This window comes from Tiliqua scincoides, chromosome 2, assembly GCF_035046505.1.
Source record: "Tiliqua scincoides isolate rTilSci1 chromosome 2, rTilSci1.hap2, whole genome shotgun sequence".
NCBI lineage: Eukaryota > Metazoa > Chordata > Lepidosauria > Squamata > Scincidae > Tiliqua > Tiliqua scincoides.
Genome location: NC_089822.1, coordinates 191102356 through 191121404, shown reverse-complemented (window position 1 = coordinate 191121404; position 19049 = coordinate 191102356). Strand labels below are relative to the sequence as shown.

Genomic DNA, 19049 nt, shown 5'->3' with positions numbered 1-19049 from the left:
CTCAATTCATGGGCAGTGACTCGGAAAGTGACTATGGACTTGAAATGACTTTGAGAACTCTATCTTTTTAGTGTTTGTGTTGTTACCCTGCACATGCCCGATCTTGCCTGATCTTGGAAGCTAAGCAGGGTCAGGCCTGGTTAGTACTGATGGGAGACCGCCTCGGAATACCGGGTGCTGTAGGCTTACACCATAGTCTTTCGAGACTGAAGGTTGCCAACCATCTTACTTCTCCTGCCTTGCTAAACTTGGACACCTCCCTAGCGGTCTGTGGCATGCTGCTTGCCAGACTGGTGCTCCTTCTGAAGGTGGGATTGTTATGTGAACTGGGAAGGGGGGAGGGTTGCTGGGGGTCATATACAACCAATAGTTTTTTTGAAAATGCTATCAACTCAACTAACATCATAGCTTTTGCTTACATAAATCAGAGTTGAAGTAAAGGACTTCAACATATAGCTGACTAGAGTGCAGATGGGATGGGGACATCAAGGGGGTGTTAAATGACAACTCCCACCCACTCACCCACACACAAACACTACTTTCCTTTTTCTGTGAAATTTGGCTCAAGACTTGTTACTCAAAATGACTGACTTGAAAGGCTCAAAATTTTTCTCAAGTCATGTTGAGACAGTCATGCATTATGACTCACAAATTGACTCAAGTCAGTGACTCCTGACATGACTCACGACTTGAGCACATCCCTGGTTCAAGCAAACTTCAATCAGGCCTGCTGGATTAAATGTACATTTGGGGGGCACTGCTTATGGAGGCAGCTAAGTGAAAAAGCAAGACATTTAACCCCCCCCCCCCAAAAAAAAACTAATAAGGCTGGTTTGTTTCGATGAGCCATATCACAGAAATTAGGTTGTTACTTTGCTTGTCATTCCCACTCTAGCAGCTGAAATTGCTGTGTAAGACAAAATGGGGCTACATTGACCCTGAGGGATCAGTGACCTGTTTTCCAACTCCATATTTAATAATTAAAATGATGTGGATAGATCATTTCATGATCATCCTCCGGCTCCAATGAATCCCTTTATGTACTTCTTAATTGCCCCGCTGCTGCGGTGAATTTCTGGACTGCCCATAGTTGCTAACTTAAAAGATTCCTTCACATCAACCATGCAAAATGTTTGCAAGTGTACTTCTTTTTATAAACTATGGCATTGAATAGGGAAAATGTTTATTTCACCCTGTTCAAACATTCAGTCCAGTGAATGGAGAAGGGGGATTGGGACCTTGCTCATCTGTCTTTATCCCGTCCTTGTTCCTGATATACTCCTGACATCTATGCATTGGACACCACATTTGTTCAGAGGCCTACACACATAGAGTCCAATGAGTGCACCGAGTAATCTGTGCCCTTCAACATGTGATGTATAGGTAAGGGGCTTACATCCCAATCCTATCCCTTGGGATTCTGCCAGGTGCAGCAGTGCCAAAATGGCTACTGCAGCACCCAGTGGACCACTGGGGCCCCTGGAGGTCTTCAGGGAGGAATGGGACTGTGGTTCCCAACACAGAGCAGCCCAACATGGAGGATAGGATATAGGGGAGCAGAGCTCTGCCAGTCCCACCCCTTTCCTGGGCCAGTTCCTCCCCCTGCCCCACTCTCCCCCACCCCATTCCACCCTCCCCCTGCCCCCAAAATATTCACTGCCAGCAGGCCGTCCATGTGGCACTGAGGCTCAGCACCAGCTGGCGCTGGCCCAGTACTTGCGGTCCCTCCTCTTAGGGTACCACAGACGTGCCTTATGGCATATTTGCAACAGCCAGCACCAGTGCTGGAGCTCAGCGTCAGTGCTGAGGGATAATAGGATTGGGCCCTTACAAGCAAAGCACTCCATAGGTGCATATCCATAAGGCACACGGCATGGGGCTATAAATGAGAGGGGCTATATCCAGGGCCTCTGAGAGGAATTTTATCAGGGGGTAGGTACAAAGTTTCTTTTAGGCCCCTTCCCAAAGAGGAACGGGGTGAAACAGAGTGGGGGGTGGGCAGAATGGGGGCAAAACAGACAGGGAGAAAGTGGCAACAGCTGGAATAGTCTTTAGAGCCCAGGTCCACCAGTCTTCCCAATGCAGAGTTCAGGTCTACTTGCATGCCCTGTGTTGGCAGCTAGAAACTGTAATACAGAAAACCAAACACACTCCTAAGTCTCCCTAAAATCTTTCAAATATAGAAAATCATTGCAAGAGATTAGTATTGCATTTAGGCTCACGCTAGAATGGAAAGTGTCCTGTGCACACCCAAACTGACTTCTGCAGCAGCTGTAGTCTTGCAGCTGTGTCCCTGAGCTTCTCCTTCATGGGAAGCAAGTCCAGAAGCCAAAGAGCAACTGTAGCAGGTCAGTTTCCTTCCAGATGTTATACTGTTAAGGAATGTATGCATTCCTGGGCCTGGTATGCATGGCTTGCGACAGTAATTGCTGCCATGTGCCCACAGTAATGTCCCCAGCATCCCGCATGGGCAGTGAGTCTGGGTGGGATTGGAAAATGGAAGATCCCAGGAAATATCTGGGCCCCCTCCTTTGACTCCTAGTTCCCCTTTCTGAACCTGGGCCTGGGTACAAATTACCCCCTTTACCCCCCTCTTCAAGGCCTTGGCTATACCTCTCAAAGGGGAACTTTAGTGATGGGCTTTATTCTAATAAAGCCTGACCAATCTACAAAATGTTCAGATTTCAGCAAATAAAAGCATGGATAGTTTTGTCTCTTCTGTTCTACAAACTGCAGTAAGGTGATAATAACAAGTGTATCCCTAATTATGCAATTTGAACAGCAGTGATAAGGCAGAAAAGGCCTTTTTACACTAGTAATCTAATTTGCTGATAAGAAACTTCAATGAAGCTGTTAATTGGTAAGCCTGCTAAGCAGGACATCAACTATCATTATATGGTCTGTTTAAACATTCAGTTTGCATTGGTTAAGTGCAAATTCTCTTGCTGATCTGATGAAGTACTTGGAGATTAGCAAGATTAATTTATAATGGGCAGGAAGTCTGGTCTAGAGGGTAGAGCCTATGTTAGTCCAAAGATAACGTCAGAAGGTAGCCAGTTCGAGGACATAGGCAGCTCCCTGTACAGCTGTGAATGGCGAGACCTTGAAGTAGATGACAAGCCAAGCTGAGTGATTCCACCTGCTCTTGGTGTGAGTAAGAAGCGTCTTGGCTGTCCTCCATGTGAAAGATGGAGCTGCTTGTCAGCCTGCATGGGAGAACTGGAGGCCAGAAGTGAGACCAAACCAGGGAGATCCATTCTGAAATGTTGTTGGTTCTTGAAAGAGAGAACCTCTATGATTGTAAAAATCCCCTTGAGGGATTTAGAAATGCCTGCCTATGTAAACTGTAATCCGATGACCAGAAAGACAGTATATAAATACCTAGTTATTATTATTATTAAGTGCCAGGCTCTTAATTTATAAGAACCAAGATGGTGTAGTGGTTGTGGTGTTGGATTTAGATCTGGAAGAACCAGGTTCAAATCCCTGCTCAACCATGAAACTGCCTGGGTGACTTTGGGCCAGTCACTATCTCTCAGCCTACACCACCCATAGGGGTAGGACAAAATGGAGAAAAGGAATTATGTACACCACCCCGAGCTCTTTAGAGGAAGGGTGGTATAAAAATGCGAAAAATAAAATCAAATTGTGCTTTGCACTCACTTTCTGATGCCAGTTCATATTTTTTCCCACATGGTTATACAGAGGTGTCCGAGGAAAACAGTCTCTAAGCTTGAATATGTGACAATGGTGTCACTTTCATTTTTATGGAGAAAATGACATGTGTGAGGATGCCCTATTCTTAACTGGTGTAAGGTTACACAAAGTTCTTAGCAATCCATGTCAGCCAGACCAGTAACCTGACCAGCAAGTAAAATGATCAAGCAACCACATCAGCTTGGTCTCTTTCACTACCATCAGGCCAGGTGAGGCAATCCACCTCATAATTGGGAAGTACTGTTAAAGGGGCATCATGTGAATTTTCTTCCCCAAGTACCAAAATGTCTTGGGCAGCTTCTGGTTTCATATTACTACTTCGCTTTGCTTAACCTACATCACCACCCATTAAGTGTCCAGCTGGGTCAGGAGAGACTAGCAAACTTGATTTGAAATGGATGCATGTTATGCGAGTGAGAAAAAGCAGACTCAGGAGCAAACTAGACAAGGTAGTAGGATATCCAGGACTGCCCACTGTTTTTCAAAAACTATGGGGTGATGATGAGTCTGGCATGGACCGCAGTACTGGGAGAGGGGATGAATCCTTTCTCCATAAACTATTTTCCTAATGAAAATCTTCTTGCAAAACTGCTCTTTGTCACACAGAGAAAAACACACTGGTACCCATATGGTACTTGTGTGCTATGTTTAATAGTGCAAATTACAGCCTTATGGGAACAATATGCATCATGAAAAGAGAACAAGGGGAAAGAGTTAACCTACCCTTTCCTGTCTTGCTCCCAAGCCAAATCCCGCCCCCATTAGCTGCATTTCTCATTTAGAAAAAAACATGAGAAATCCAAATGAGATTTTTCTGCTGTCTCACCTATGTCCATACTTGGCCACAAAGATATCTATGGCTCAATTACTTCTCGACATGAACAGCATTGTAATACCATTATTCTGCTCAACGAAAAACCACAGAGCAGTGAAAAACACTTTCAGATTTCACAGAATTCCTCAGGATTATTGTTAAACTCTAGAGACTCTCCTTCTTAATCATGTGGGAGTGACAGGAGATGTACATAATCTACGTAACTATCAGCATGTAAGTTCTAACAACACTGCATGATTAATGTCCTGCTGCTAAAGAATCTTTCCAAGTGGAGACTGATCCAACTAAGTGTGGTTGTAATAATTGACTTACTTACTAAGTCAAAGAAAGGCCAAATATATGTAGCTCTCTTTCCGACAGTAAACAGGTTTCACCGAAGGCATTGTGCTGTGTTACCATTGCAGGTTCTTCTTGTGGAATCGTCTCCCAATGTTCCATCTAGAATGTCAGCATTTTCATTCTCCAGGAAGTGTGCAAACATAAATATCATTGGGAACAATTCACCCAGCACTACTGCTGCACTTCTGGCATTAATTTCAATAGAAGTGGCCCAACTGCATGGCAATCCTGCAGTAATTTTCAGCCCACCAGAGCTTTACAGCTCATATCTGATTTATCCTCACAACAGTCCCATGCAGTAGGCTGAAAGATAGCGACTAGCCCAAGGCCACCTACTGAGCTCATGTCTGAGCATGGATTTGGAAAGTCTTCCACCATTCAAACACTTTATTCTTAGTGCCATGTTAGCCACGCAAAATGACAGCGTCCAAGGAGATTATTAGGTCTGTGCAGTGGCAGCACTTAATGTGTTCCATCCATCGCTCTCATGATGTCAGTTTCTACTGCCAGGGACACTGGGGAAAAATGCTTCTTCTATTGATGCAAATGGGATACTACAGTGAGCAGTAAAGCACAGTGCATGTGCCTTAGGTAAGCATGCTCAGAATTGTTCTCCAGATGAGAGTACTTCCCTACTGCTTAGCATAATGTGAACACTTAATAGAAATTTAGCAGCAGTGTTTAGTAGTGAATAGCAACTATTGTCTAAATAAAAATAAATAGCATTATCATCACAGAATGAGAAATGGAGTGAGTAAAATGATATATGTCATTAAAGCCATAAATTGATGAAATTATGTGAACATAAACGTTTTCAAGAGTCATCTGTGGCAGAATGAGAGAGCTAAAAAGCTAATGGAGCTTGTGTACAATCCTGCTAACCAAGATCTCTTTGCAACAGATACTCAGTTACCTTTGGGAAAAGGAATTAATGAGCACCCACTGCTCATATGACATATTTCAGTGATTCTCAAACTTTTAGTGCTGGGACCCACTTTTCAGAATGAGAATCTGTCAGGACCCACCGGAAGTGATGTCATGACCGGAAGTGACATCAGCAAGCAGGAAAAGTTTTAACAATCCTTGACAGCAACTGTTACCCTGCACATGCCCAATCTCGTCTGATCTTGGAAGCTAAGCCGGGTCAGGCCTGGTTAGTACTTGGATGGGAGACCGCCTGGGAATACCGGGTGCTGTAGGCTTATACTATAGTCTTTCGAGACTGAAGGTTGCCAACCAACCTAGGCTGCAATCCTACACACACTTACTCAGGAGTAAGTCCCATTGACTATCAGTGTTAAAAGCATATACATATTAGTCTGTTAAAAGCACAAATCTGTAACATTTCCCCAAATGCAATCATGTACCATGGTAGTATCAAGTCTAATATATTAAAAATAAAATATTGAAATGAATGGGGACCCACCTGAAATTGGCTCATGACCCACAGTTTGAGAAACTCTGACATATTTTATTTATTTTTATTTTTTCAGCTTGTTATACTGCCCTTCCTCCAATGAACTCAGGGTAGTATACATGGTTCCTTTCCTATGTTTTGTCCTCCCAACAACCCTGTGAGGTAAGTTAGGCTGAGAGATATTGACTGATCCAGGTCATCCAGGCAAATTCATAGTTAAGCAGGAATTTGAACCTGGATCTTCCATGTCTAACACTACAATCACTAAGGCATCCTGGCTCTGCCTTTCATTTTAAACAGGAAAAATGAAAAAATGATTAATTACAGATTGATTAGTTATCTTGCAGCAAGTGTACTACTGTATATAGTGAGTGCAGTAAATATTTATTTAAATAGGGTTATATAGGACATGCTGAAATGGGAGGGGGTTGGAAATCCATAACAGTTCATTTGTCTTCAAATGAAAAGGAAAAAAGCAAACAAACTAAAACAAATACATAGCTGAGCCAGTTACTCTTACAGGAAATGTATCTGGTATCACAAGAGATATCCTTCAAAGATATTTCAGTAAAACAAAGCACCAAGTACTATAAATTCTGATTTGCAAACTGCAGGTTCAAGGATGCCTGGGATTCTAAGTGAATGACTAACATCCCACTAAGAAAGAACGCCTTGTTAGTCAAGCTCCACAGAACTTGACATTTTGATTTGTTGGCATTAAATCCTGCATGCACGGGGCACGCACACACACACACACACACACACACACAGAGACTATGGTGGACTATATTCTATTTAAAGAGGAGGAGGATGATTTGGGTTATATAAACATTAATTTCACACTGGTGATTTGAGATAACAAACACTGTCAAAGTCGATGTATTTAAAAAATCTGCAGAAGACTCTGGAGTTGCTGCACAGTGATGCAAAGGTAAAGTAAGCTTTTCTACTGTGACTGAAGTAGGATGAAGGGACACAGGAGTCTGTACTGGCAGACTGCTCTGGGGTACAGGCTCAGCAAGAGAATGCTGATATATCTGACAAGCTTTCTTTCTTTGCCAGTGGTCAGGTAGGTCAATTTAGGGCAAAGAAGAGAGGCAAAAAGCCCTTTCCCTTCTTCTTGTCCCTTGGTGAAAGTCCCAGATTGGCATACTGCGCATCTTGGAAAAGATATGAAGAATGCAGGAAATATGTGGTTAACTCAAATGGTGTTTCAACCCACTAGAACAGCCATTTTCTACCCCTGTGCCGTGCAACATTGATGTGCCGTGAGTGGTTCATAGGTGTGCCATAGGAATTTGGGGGAAGGTTACTTATTACTAGGGCCAATGGGAGATGGGAGCCTCCCACTGACAGCATGGTGTGCCTTGTCAGTTGTCAAAAACCTGATGGTGTGCTTTGACAATTTTAGTGCCTTGTCGGTGTGCCATAGGATGAAACAGGTTGAAAATCGCTGCACTAAAAGAACATGGATAAATGGGGGCAACTGGTAACACAGGCCTACAAAATTAAGGGTCAGAAAAGTTTTCCCCAAACATTATGGTGGTTTGATATGAATTTGGGGTGCTGATTCCAAAAATGGCATCCGTTTTGCCCTATCACATCTACGAGTTTTGGAGTTTTGGATATCTCGTAGTTTTGGAGATATAGTATAGTCTCACTAGTGATGATCTTGCTACTTGATAATGCTGCTACCATCAACTTCTCCCCATTTCAGAATCTGTGGGTGACCATAAAGGAGTCTTAATTAATGGAGGCTGTCAGTTACTTGTTGTATAGGTCTTTTTACGTTGGAATTACATGGAATGATACTTGAGGTAAGAAAGACAATTGATTTGGTTCTTGCAGGGAGAAGCCTGTTACATTTATTACTGTAGCAGTTTAGGAAAGCTATCACTTTTAAGATAATACAAAAACAAGCGCTATATGTAACTGAAAGGGGACAAACATAAAGATGTTTGGCCTTGTTTTTTTAATGGTGCCACAGAAAGAGCATTTTGTATTAAACAGAGATAAGATTAGGACATTACTGGATTTCCCCTTGGCAACCTGACCCCCAGATAAGCGATTCCCTGTCCCATGCCCCCAAAGGCACATCGTCTGGAATAACTAATGGCAGCCATCAGCTTTGTTTACAGGACATGCCACTTGTACTGTGACAGCTGCTGATACTGGAGAAACCTGGCAACTGTGGGCCATAATATGGAATGAAACAGGTTACAGCTTATGCCATCCTTTATAAAGGAAATGGTCTGCATTGAATTTCAAAGGAAACACCACCACCACCACCATGTTCTGTGTATCTACCAGCAGTTCATTTTCACCCTGCCTGGATTAAAGTAGCTTGTTCTACACTTACAATTGTGTGCTGAGTGTACTTTTCAACATGCATGAAAAATACCAAACAAATAACAGTACTGTGCTAAATAAACCCATATTCTGGTTTTAGAATAAACTGTAGAACTGCACTCATTTGCTTTCTATCCAGCCTGCTGCAGTGCTTGGATCACAACATGCTTTTGCATTTTTTACTCAAGAGCTGTGAAGCAGAAGGGGAGGAGAGGCACTTATACAAGAAGAACACTATTTGCTGTTTGACTTGTAGAATCACTGCTCCAAGTTCTCTTTGGTTTCTGAGCTTTCAACATACACTGTATGTCTGTATCTTCCAAGAACAAAATTCTGTACTGCCATAAGGAGTAAACCTTGTTTTTAATTTTCTTTTCCCAATACTATATTTTGCACAGTACACTGGATTCTGCACAGAAAGGCACAGTTTTTCTTAGAAACATTTCTTTTGTTACTCTGTTGGGCTTTTCTTTTATTCTGTTCCCATCTCTTCTATCCACTAGTTGTATATGGCCAAGACACTACAGAGACACCTGTGACCTTTCATTTAGGGGCCAGGGACCCATCTGTTGTGCTGGGCCCATCCAAATCCAGGTTTTAAAAATATACAGCCTTTCCTTTATTTTATGAACGATGCAGTGCAAGCAATTGCCTATACATGTGTTCTTAGGAGCAAATCCCATTTAGTTCAATAAGACTTACTCACTGGTAAGTCTCTTGGCCAGTGTTTCTCAAACTGTGGGTCGGGCCCCACCAGGTGGGTTGCAAGTCAATTTCAGGTGGGTTCACATTCATTTTAATATTTTATTTTTAATATATTAGACTTGATACTACCATAGTATGTGACTGCATTTGGAGAAATGTTACAGACTTGTACTTTTAACAAACTACTATGTATATTCTTTTAACAATGATAGTCAATGGGACTTACTCCTGAGTGAGTGTTGGTAGGATTGTAGCCTAGGACTGTTAAAACTTTTCCTGCTTGCTGATGTTACTTCCGGTCATGATATCACTTCTGGTGGGTTCTGACAGATTCTCATTCTGAAAAGTGGGTCCCAGTGCTAAATGTGTGAGAACCACTGCTAGGGCCATAGCCTTTTGTTACTGACCCCTGTAACACTGCTTCCTCCTACCTGGAAAGCTAACCAATCCTCATGTCTCCTTCAAAAATCAATTATCATTTACCTCTAGTGGGGATGATATTTTTCTGAATCTGAAGAGATGGTGACATTAAGGAATTGGAGTGGAAGAATTCATTATTGACACATTTGTGTAACCTCAGTTGTCTAAGAATTAAAGTAGAAGTGACACAGAGAAGGAAAAAGTCACAGAATAAAGATGGAAAGAAGATGAAAATAAAACCTTCCATAGATGTAAACTACCATCAATAAGGAATAGGTACATTCTGTGATTTATGGGTACTTAACGTAGAGAAATGGAAGAACAGCAAACAAACAAACAAACAAAACCACCACCAACAGCAACAACAAAGCACCTTATTATAATGGTTGTGACATTCAAGAAATTCTGAAAGCGGAAAAAACTTGCACATTGGGGCAAAAAAAATCAAAACTTCACATATAGGCTGATGGGTTCTGAGCTCTGAGATGGAATAGGAGAGGGATCTTGGGATCTTGGGGTTGTAGTGGACAGCTTGATGAAATTGTTGACCCAATGTCCGGCAGCAGTTAGAAGGCCAATTCTATGCTTGGGATCATTAGAAAAGTTATTGAGAATAAGATAGCTAATATTATAACGCTGTTGTACAAATCAATGGTAAGGCCACACCTGGAGTATTACATCCAGTTCTGGTCGCCACATCTCAAAAAGAACAGTGGAAATGGGAAAGGTGCAAAAGAGAGCGACTGAAATGATTACTGGGCGGGGGGCACCTATGAGGAAAGGCTACAGCATTTGGGGCTCCAGTCTGGAAAAAAGGTGCCTGAAGGGGGACATAATTGAGACATACATAATCATGCATGAAAAGGATAGAATGGATAGAGAGATGCTCTTTTCCCTCTCACACAACACCAGAACCAGGGGACATCCATGCTCTTACGTTTTTAAGAGGGAATATTCAGTATTCAGGCAAACAGTAAACCTGTAACAGTAGTAGGAAGTAATACAGACAATAGAATATAAAGGTTATAAAGATAAAAGGTATTAATGAGAGAATTTTAATCTCTCTGAGTAAACTAGAAAGCACCTTTAATGGAAATAAAGCTTGAGGTATGCTTGTGGATCTAGACTGGGCTTTAAAAAATCTTTATCATAATAAGTATTTCTAGATATGAGAAAGCACCAGGGGTTAATTAGGTAAGCAAGATTTTAAATGGAACCTGTAAAACAAGAGGGCACCTAGACAGTCTACTGAAATCTTAAATGAAAAGGGGCATTAAAGAAGAAAGGCAAGCAGCAACCATGCAGAGCTTTCAGTGCACATTATTCTGTGTCAATGTGATCATAAATCCAATGCCTGTGTGATTCTATCTACACAGTTGTAAATGTGTGAGATGCATTCCAAACAGCAGAGAAACCTCCTTCCTTGTCTCAGGTAGTTCATAGCTTAAAGGAGAACAGATGAGCTGACAAGGCATTGAGGCAAGGGAGAGAGCACATTAGCGAAGCCACAACACTGGGGATTGCTTGCATCTGAGTAATACGCAATAACTCTCATGTAAAGTGTGGTCATCCAAATGTCCTTATTGTTAAAATACATCAGTGGTTGGCAACCTTCATCAGTAGAATTCCACCAAGTATCTACAAAACGCTGTGGAGCAAGGCTTATTATAATGATAATTTTGTCGTAATCACCTGGGCACTATGTAATCACTGTAATTTTTTTTGGTAGGCAATAACCCCCGCCCCCCCCCCCCCCAATCTTGGGTTAAAAGTTGGTGTACACAATATACACACATGATATCATGGAATGGTAAAGGCTTGGGCACAAATGGATTAAGGAAAGGCAGTGTCAGACTTATAGATGCCATGCTTGTTTATTTGTTTTTAAAATAAAGATGAAGTTCATGGCACTCTTAAACAGCATTATTTGCTGTTAAACATGAACTCAGACTGCAGCCACAAAGATTGAGTTAATTAGGCAGTCATATGGCTGGCTAAGTTAATTATGAAATCCATTCACAACTGGCAAAACAAATTACTTGGAAAGAATAAGGAGTTGTGACTCAGTGACTAATAGCAAAACAGCTTGCCCAGACAGATAAGTCAAGTAAGCTACACACAGACACACCAGATGTGTTTTCTAGTAGTAGAGACAGGTGCTGACATGAGCAAATAATTCTGAAAGCAGCAGGAGTACACAGTGGTGTAGTGGTGAATTTTGAAGTGCTGGAGTTCATCATCACACACCAACAGAGTGATGCTCCACTATGGGCCCAATCCTATCCAACTTTCCAGCACTGTAGTCTCCCTAGCAGAGGCTTACTTACATACTGGATTTGGTGGGCTGTGACTAGCTGCCAAATATAGTCTGCATCCTATGCTCCATCATAGGAAAGTGAGTGGGTCAGGGGTAGCATGAGGTGTGATTTTCAAGTGTTTTTTCCTTGCCCATTCTTCCCTATGATTCTACTCATTACAGCACTATGGTTGGCATAGTGTTTTCCCGGCATCAAAGCATCTACATAGATAGATGTGTGTCAACTCTTTCTCGTCCCACCCACATCCCTCACATATTATGCACCTATCTTCTCCCTGTTTGGCATCCTGGCTGGCAGAGTTGTGCCAGTGTCTGAGCTACCTTGACATGCTTTTACAGCATCTGTGGCACATCAAGTGGTGGGCACTGGCTGAGCGGTCATTGCACTGGCATATGTGGATATACCTCAACGATAGAATTGGGTTGATAATTTGTTCTGGATAGTAACACACGGTATATAATGCATGGTATATAAAAGCACCTACCACTCAGTTTCCTGGCCATCCCTAATTATCATATTTAAACATTTGCAGATATTCTTAATTCAGTTTTATCTTCTTCACAGTACCCAAGCTGGATATGTTATGTTCAGCCAGAAGGATCCATTCTGTATAATAATATTCTAGTTCAGTGAATCACGCCCCAAACATTCCAGCGGGTGGTGTGATAGTACAACTTCTTGCCACAAAACATTGCACTAGAGGGTAAGACTATCAGGCAATGGAAGACCTCTAGGCAATGGTCCATATTTCTTACAAATATCTTAACTGAAGACTTCTGTTGAGTGGCCTGAGAAGTAGTTTGTTGTTTTCATCGTTCTCAACTGTGCCATTGTTCCAAGTTCCAGAAGGAAAATAGAAACGGCTCTATGAAGATCATATTCACCCCAGATAAGAGACCTTCACAGCAAGGATAAAAATAGCCAAAAAAAGACAACAAACTATCTGGAGCTATGCCAATACAACTATCATCAACAACCCCTACTTTCATTTTTGGTGGGATCTTTTGTGATAGTTGCTCCTGTTACATTAGGACATTTTACAATAGTAAATTGTGAACTTAGGACTTCACATCTATAGCAAAAAATGACCTTTAAAGACCTTAAATCTTGTAATTTCCAATCTGTATTTCTTTTTCCTTTTCTAAATGTTTTCTAGCGTTTTCCATTTGTTACTTAAATGTTTCTTAGATTATTATAACTTTTCCCCTCACTGTTGTAATTTAACTAAATGGATAAGGAATGTCATACTGGGGAATTACATAAATATTTTTCTTTCTTATTTAAGAAGAAAGTTGCTATCATAGGCTTGTATCCTCGGACTTTCTTCTGTAAACAGAAGGCTGTTTCTGCAAGAGAGGAGGCCACTTTCACCTATTTCCCCTTAATTCTGTAAGCCTCTCTGCCCCATGCAGGAGGTCCCCCAAGCCCTGAGTTGATTTTTGGAAGTCAAAGATCATTACTGTCCTGAGGAGATGGGAAAAATTTACTTCTGAGCACTTTCTACCACATATGCTCATTAGGATGTATCCTACAGTAACAAAGTCCTGTAGATGAAGTTCTGAAAACAAATACAGTTGCTCCATTTGTGATCCAGTCTATTCTCCCATTGATAATTCAGTCTGCTGCTTCATTTTTTCACCTTATTTAATCGCTCATGGACCGCTAGCTGCCCAATGCTGGGCTCTGCTGTAAATGAAAAGGCAGCAGAGTGCAGCAGGCACCAGATTGCCAGAGCAAATGCCAACAAGTCATTTCATCCCCCTTTCCCTGTGTGAGGGTAGCATTCATAGTGATGTTTGCAAAAGGAGTGTGAGCTTTGGCAATGCTCTGCACTTTTGTGCAACTACTAGAAGAACTCTTCAGTTTGTGTAAGAGACAGTACAACATGTTGTGTAACATCTTAAGGATCCTGGACCTTTAACAATTGCATAGGAGAGAGAATTTCAGCAGGTATAGCTTGTTATCTGTGACATGACAAGCTGCGCCTGCTGAAATTCCCTCTTTTATACAATTGTTAAAGGCCCAGGATCCCTAAATTTGTAAGTTTGCCCACCCTGTGCTAGTGAAAAAACTACCCTGGAACAGAAGTAAAATCGGCACAATCCTATGCATGTTTACTCAGAAGTAAATCCCATTTTATTCAATGGTGCTTACTTCCAGGAAACTGTGTACTGGATTCCAACCAATGTTATGTAACAACCTTGCATGATCTCTTTCCTTTTATGCCCCAAGATTTCCTCTGAATGGCACACTCTGTTCCTTGCAAGGAGCGCAACAGGGCTGCAGTGCCACTATTCTAGGGAACCCCTTGTAATTGTGCTTAAGGGAGATATTAAAAGGAGTAGTAAGGTAGAACTGCAAAGCTCTCTCTTTTTGTACAGAGTTTCTCCTGCCTCTGAAATGAAAGAGGAGGCCCACTCATATCAGATACTTGGGCACTGGAACCTGCATGAAACTCTAGATAGGCAATAGTGTTAACATTCTGTAAAGTAACTAGCATGGAAAAGAAAAGCTGTTTTTTCTAGCAAAATAACTCTAAATAAAGCTATTGTAAGTAAAATATTAATTGCAGATGAGTGTTTTTTGTTCAGCCATGCCAGCAAAATAAGGGGGTACAAGATGTTTTCTTGGGGAAAAGTAAGACAAATTCTAAGTGAGCAAGGAGCCCAAGTAAATACAGTAGGTAGGTATTGTATATGTATTTAATAGTGCAATGCAACAAAATCCCCAAATGGTGGATTTGCTGTCAAAATCCTTGACAGAAAAGCATGCTGTTAAGAACTCTTTTGCTTCAGTTTGATGCCTACATTGCAATTAGCACCTTATGCATAATAAGACTCAGGAATTTGCTTCTGTTTCTCTCTAAATATCTGCCTCTTTTCCTTGTGCTACTGAGCACAGCCACTTCCATGCTTGAATCCTTTTGCAGGAAGGCTTGTCCAGTAGCCTGATAAGGTGTACAAGCCCATGTGTTCCTTAAAAACTGGAATCTATTTCCATTTCAGGGATGGGACCTAGCCTAGAATACCTGTAACACATATGAAAGCAGCTGCGAAAGAAATAAAAAAAGTAGAACACACAATGCTATAGCGTCAGGGAAGAAGACAGCTTCGCAGAGGCTAACTAGAACAAGTGCTGGTCCTCCTGACTCTTGTGATGCAGGAGGTGCTAATTGCAGTGCAGACATCCAAACAGTGGAACAGTTTGATTGGAGTGTGTCAGCAAACACTAAGCAGCATGATGTAGGCAGTATAAAATTGAATCCAAATAGTGATGCACAGTTTATATGCAACAGCACATCATGAGTCTTAGCTGCTACCACACAGCATTCTGTACACTGTTGCGACCCATGAACAGGAGTATGTCACAGAAGAAATCCATACTTTAGCACAGACAAACCCCTCTAGCAAGTGTCACAAATGTCAGGCTATCTCACTGCATGGAACAGCTGCCATATAGATGTACTTTCAACAGGCATTTCCACTGTTTTGTGTTTGTGTGAAAGACTGGCCAGTCTGTTAAAATAGTGTCATGAATCATGTAGGTCTTAACTTTCAACTGTTGGTGCTGGCTAGAAAATGCATAAGCTTTGACATAGGCAGACATCCACAAAAAGAATTCATGGACTAGAACTGCTTTTATATTCCCATGATCAACCAGGAATTGATCAACTTGCTCTTTGTTTTTGAGTTAATGGGTAAACAACACTTTTCATTTTCTCACACTCATAAATGCTGTTCATATGCCCAGGTTAAACTCATCAGTTCACAGATGACTGGGGGACCTGGTGATTTTTACAAATTACAGGTGGAATCTATTTATACCGTGAGTTCCGTTCCCTGACCCATCGAGATTAAGAAAAAACAAACTGTGCTTAATTGCATAGAGTTACGCAAATATGCTGCAACCTGACACTTGGGGCTGGAAGGAAACTAAGGTAGCTGTTCTTGATTGCCTCCCCCTCCGCTCAGTGCTCAGCTCTCCCCGTTGCCAGCTGTCCCCGCTTCTTTCACATGTGGGATGCTGAGCTTTTAAGAGTCCAGTCCCATGCATTTCTACTCAGAAGTAAGCTCCATTGTAGTCAATGGGGCTTACTCCCAGGAAATTGTGGAGAAGATGGTAGCCTCAGAGCCCAGTCCTATGCCTGCCTACTCAGAAGTAAGTCTCATTCTAGTCAATGGGACTTACTCCCAGGAAAGTGTGGATCATTGTAGCCTAAATCTCATGCTTTGGCTTGCTGGGAAGACTTGCTTGCTGGGCTGTTTTATTTGTGTAGGCTGGAGCACAGAGAGCCTGCATCATCTCAGTCTGAAGGGGGGGGATTGGGCAAACACTCCCTGGGTTTTTTAAAGCAATCCCCTCTGTTACTACCGCACCTGCCCCTGCCCCTGCGTGTGCGTGTGCTCCACCTTGCTGCATGTGTTCTGGCTACAGAGGTTTTCCACCCCCCTTCCCCTCTTCAGCCTCTTTGCTGGCTCAGGGGCTCCAGGAGTCTTACTGTTCCTTCCCAAGGGGAACCTCTTCCAGGGCTCCAGGGCTATTCCCTGCCTGGGCCAGGTAGAGCCATTTTGCAATGTTTTGGGCTGCTTTGAAACTGATCAACTGCCCAGCACAGGACAAAGGAGGCAAAGGTGTGTGCTACTTACAATTCCCCCACCAGATTCGAATTGAGGCAAAGCTAAAAAGACAAAGATAAAAAAATCCATGAACAGGTTGCACCTGTACTGACAATTCAGAAGACACCCAATAGGCCTTTTTTCTGACAGCTGTTTCCTCAGCACCTCTGAACACTCCACTGTCTGTGTCACTGCTATTTCTGTGTATTCACAAGAATTTTGTTAATTTGAAAAGTGAAGATACCACAGCAACAAGAAATAGGCAGCCCAATCCTGAGTTGCCTGGTGCAAGGGGCTGCAGCAGTGCTGAAAATGGCTGCCGCTGCATCCTGAGCGCTATAGGCAACCGCTGATGGCTCCTTGGGAGAAGGGGACAAAAGTAAAGTCACTTTACTTGTGGGTAAAGTGAATAGCTCCACAATGGGGCTACTCAATTCTACAGTGACCCAAAGGTTGGTGTGGAATCAAGAGCCTCTGTGTCAGGCAACCAGCCCAACACGAAGGCTCTGGATCTCTTGGAGCTTTGCTCAACAGGTCCGCCCACCCGCCCCACTCTTTCCCCCCTGGAATGCCTCCTCCCCACACTCTTTACCCTCCCTCCACCTCCCCCCTTCCCAGAAAGCCTCTTCCCCACCTCCCCCCACACCTCCACCTACCTCTCCACTGCTCAGTGGTCCGCACGACTGCTGATCAGTGGAGCACGGACGCTACAGCCTGCAAATGTGCCTTATGGCGCACTTGTGACAGTGCACGCCGGTGATGAGCCAGCATGCAAAGCTTAGGATTGGGCCCAAAATCCCTAGATATAAACACATATTCCACCTGAGTGGATACCATGCGCAAGCTTAGAAAACAAACAATTACAGTCCACTGTCTTTTAAAATAAGAATCCGTTTTCACAGCTTATTATGTTATGAAGCCCCTTCTTCCAAGTTGCATTAAATCTGACATAATTGTGGCATTATTATCAAAATAATGTGATTGATAGATAGATCAGCCAAAATAGATCTTATGTATTTAAAAATAAATTCCTCTGCTGGGTTAGTGCTTTTATTTCTTATTATTTTGCTATTTTTGTTAATTAGTATGACTTTTGTGTTTTACTGCATTGTATTTTAATTTTGGTTGTTAGCCACCTTGGGCATCCCATTTTTATGGGAGGAAAGGCAGGATATAACATTTTAAATAAAATAAATGATTAAATAAAATTCAGGCATACATGAGTTAAAGAACAAAATAAGTGTTATGTTCCCTCTTGACCCATTAATTCATAAATATTTTATGTAGTTCATTTGCTACATATATAAATTTATATTTGTTTCAATCTTTCCATACATGGTTAAAAGTTTGAAATCGCAATGATAAGAATGACAATTAAAAATCGATTTTAAAAAACAGAGGATGAGAATCTTAGGTTTGATTTTATATTGGCTTTCAAGAAAATTTGGGTATATCCATTTTCACAGTGCCAGCATAATGCAGTCACTGTATGAATCTTGGAAATGAAATGAAGCACATTCCTTTAGGATGATGCACTTTACAGAGATCATGAATTGCTGAAAACTCCAATTGTTAGAATTATAGTACAACATTTAAAAGTCAGGAAATATAGGAAAGGTTCCTGTACTTAAAATTCTACTGCTCCATCTTATCCTTCTTCATTTCCCTTTTAAAACATAAGAACATCCATGCTGGATGACACCAACACCCAGGTAATCCAGCATGTTTCCAAAAGGACAAGCAGATGCCCTTAGAAAGTTAACAAGCAGCGCATGGGCAGAGCCCACCCTCAATGTTTGTACCCAGCATCTGGTGTTCAGATGAACATTCTCTCTGAATATAGAAACAAATGTCATTTAATTATCATCACAAATAGACTCATCCACCATGACTTTTTGTATCCATCGTTGTGATGCATCTGACTGCAATGCCTGAATTAAATGGGTGTGCCTCTATGCAAACATTTTTCACAGGTCTCTTTTTTCCTACAACAGACATACCTAGCTGCAAGTCTGGAATTTGTCTCTTGATATTCTTTATTTATTCCTGCTTTTTAAGGCAAAGACTCACAAGGTAGCAATATAAAAAAAGCATAAAATACTGAGCAACTTACCTTTTACTGCAGCTTTTCAATGTAAAAGCTCCCAATATCATCCTCTTGCCAGATGCAATGATGGATGAAGGGTGCAAATAAATTTAAATGATGAGGTCTATTGTCATAGAACATACAGAGGTTAGTTCTGGCTTCCTTGTGGATATTCCAGCTTCTTGCTACCATTTCAAGTTTTCTTTTCCCTTTTTAAACCATATTCTTTTTTTTCTTTTTTTACTTC

The 19049-nt window shown here is 41.8% G+C and overlaps 1 pseudogene; it reads left to right on the top strand.

The window, feature by feature from the left end:
* The first annotated feature begins 5976 nt into the window (after window positions 1-5976).
* On the top strand, window positions 5977-6093 carry LOC136643531 (5S ribosomal RNA; annotated as a pseudogene).
* The last annotated feature ends 12956 nt before the right edge of the window (window positions 6094-19049 follow it).